The sequence below is a fragment of the Cariama cristata genome, unplaced genomic scaffold (assembly GCF_000690535.1).
Source record: "Cariama cristata isolate BGI_N322 unplaced genomic scaffold, ASM69053v1 scaffold3976, whole genome shotgun sequence".
NCBI lineage: Eukaryota > Metazoa > Chordata > Aves > Cariamiformes > Cariamidae > Cariama > Cariama cristata.
Genome location: NW_009622518.1, coordinates 5578 through 8722, shown reverse-complemented (window position 1 = coordinate 8722; position 3145 = coordinate 5578).

The following is a 3145-nucleotide window of genomic DNA, read 5'->3' as shown; positions in this document are numbered from 1 at the left end:
CTAAAAATGTAAGAATGATAAAATGTTATTAAAGACACAAAGATACTGTGCTATCTTGCTCTGAAAGTTTACAACCGTATACTGTCTTGCCAAGAAAGCCAAAATAGCAACTAAAAATTCCTTTTAAGTCATCAAAAGTTTTAGAAACTCGCCAAAATATCTGCACAGTAACAACTGTAACAGTATATCACATGTCAATAAAAATTTATGACTTTACATGTATAAAAAGAGACTTTCTTTTACTTGTGACAAATAGCATAGAGGATGATCTAAAAGCTTTCAATTTTTCTGCGCTCGTAGCTAAGAGATTCATCTTTACAGAAGGAGGAATACTCAGTTATTTAAATCAGATATAGGATTCTTTTTTTCCCCTGCAAAACACGCATCATACAAGCAGATCGATCCTTGTTCAACGTGATAACAGCGAGTGTAAAGTTTCATAATATCAGTTACAATAGCAAAAGGTGGGAAATGAGTGACTAGGTAGCAGTAGGTATATAGAAACAGATACAAACTTCAGGTAAGAGTCCAATGTTAAAATTATAATGTACTGCCCTAACAGCTAGCTTCATGCACATATACACCATACAAATAGGCAAGATGTACAAATGTCAGAAGTAATCTTTCCTGCTCTATTATGCCTACTTTAGAGACATCACATATTACCAAATATTTTCAATTAAAACCTTCTTTGTCAACTTTCAGACATCACACAAGAAATACGACAAACTAAAGAGACTCTCAGAAAGAGTAAGATCTAAAAAAACCCATGATCTATGAAGAAAAATTGAGATTTTGGTTTGTATACTCCAAAAAGAAGGCAACTAAGACATGACACCAGACTTCCAGTCATTGGTGTAAGAGGAAAAGAATAAACTATTCTCCATGCTGCTGCAGGATTTGGAAGTATTAATAAATTTGAGAAACAGGAGATTTTAGCTAAATATTTGGGGAAAAAAAAAGCACCTTCTGCAATCTTAAGGACAGTTAAGCACTGGAACATCCATCCCTGGATGTTTTTAAAGAACAGATTAGATGTTCATCAACATTAGGTATAGCTGATTGTCCCTTGGAGCAAGAAGAGGTATTAGTTGACGTAATCCATCCAGCTCACAACAGAATATGCTACTCCTACTTACTAATCCATGGGCAAATGTCTGCTTGTTCACTGCAGCAGCCTGGGCCTGGATTGAATTTTAGGATGGTTTCAAGGATTCTGGATTCTTACACGAAAAAAAAATTTCAAGCTTTTCCAACTTGAGAGTAAAGAATTCAAATCAAAATAACTTTTACTATGTTAAATTGCAAATTGCTTTGTTGACTTAATCTAGGCAGACATAAAACTCAAACACACATTATAAACTGAATCTGCTAGTTGTATATACCGAGGTCAAATCTAGATGGTAAAAATGAGAAAGAGGACATGTAGGGTAGAAACTAAGTATCAAAAACCAGCATTCATGTCTGTCAATGAAAAAGTGTTTATGATTTTTTGAATACATACAAAAGGCATGAGAAATTACAGCAGGTAAATACTGTAGACCATCAGAAAATGTATATCATCCCACACATAATACTCACACATATTTTGAACAAAGTGCACATATTTGATAGTAAGCAACTACAGCAGTAAACATCCATATTTGCATACGCAAGAGGTTTGGAATGCTAAGACAAAAACTTCCTGCAGAAAAAAAATATGTAACTAAAATATGTGCCAAACTGGACCAAAGTTGTTCTTTCTTAGTGAAGAACTGACTGTGAACAAAAAGAACACTTTAAACAACTACCACTGGCTTCAGCTCAGCACTGATATACCAAAGTTCACAGGCCACATCAGCAAGTAATGCAGCCAGAGAAAAGTGCACCGGTAAAACAAGAAAGTTAGTCCTGAGGGCCGAACATAGATGCTGTATGTGTTTATAACTGGAGTTAGCCATGACTAGAACACCGAATGCCATGGACTGGTTGCCCATTAGTGAGTGGAACATGTTTGGTGCACTCCTGGAACATCTCTTCCAGCCTATTTTGATCCAGAAGGAATCAAATTCACTCACACCAAGGCTGCCCTGCTACGCAAACCAAAGTATGCTGAAGTGGGGACTCTTGGGAGACAGACATCAAAAGCACACTCCCCACCCAAACAAACAAATTGATGTTTGTTAAACATTGATAAAACCAGCTGATAGAGTAGTTTTAAGAAAGGAAACACAAAGTAGAATGTTGAGGTGAAAAAAAAAAAACAAACACCTAAACATTCAAGTTTGACAAATTGGAAAATCCTAAAACATGTTGCAAGGTGTGGAAAATTGTAATTCCATGGAAAAAAGTGAGAAAGTTCCAAGACACCTCCAGAGACAATGACCAGGGCACACAAGCAAAAAAAATCCCAAACCAACCAGACATTGAGATAGAAACAGCAGTCAAAAAGTACTACTAGCCTGTGGACAGCTAAGCAAAACAGCTAAGCCAAAAAGAAGATCCCGTAATCCCATAAGAACAGCTGCTCAGGACATTAAAAAAATGCTGTGATGGTATGTGATATAATAAGCAGAAGACAGCACAAACCTCAGCATAAAAACCTTTTCTTTATAATGTTAACTTAGATTTTAAAAAAAATAATTAAAAAAAAATAAAATCACAGACCTAAGAGGTACTAGATTACTTGAAAGGAAAAAGAATCCCACCTCTTCTCCACTGAGTACTACTTGATTTTTTAAATTCAGTTAAAAGAAAAGGAATAGCAAATAATATTTAATGAACGCTGCTTATTAGAAATTGGATTTTCTTTTGAAACATTGCAAAGTAGGTCACATGCATTGTGCTATTTGCTTTTACATCAAAAGTTAATTGCAAAATGGTTCTTAGAGAAACCTTTATAAAAAAAACCATAAAGGCCAAATATTAAATTCAGTAGGTCTAATAACTAGTCTTAAAGTCATAACATACTTGGAACATCAAAGATGAAGTGCTTCAAGAAGAAATAAATAAAAATTTCTGTTGGTCTGTTCCAGGCTGGTTAAATGCAGCATTTCTCAAATCTCATGAAGAAGGAATATGCTGTACAGGTATCTCACTTATTCTCTCTCTACTTTGTTTTGTAATATGCCAAGAAACCTTCACCAGTATTAAACACTTTTTTCTG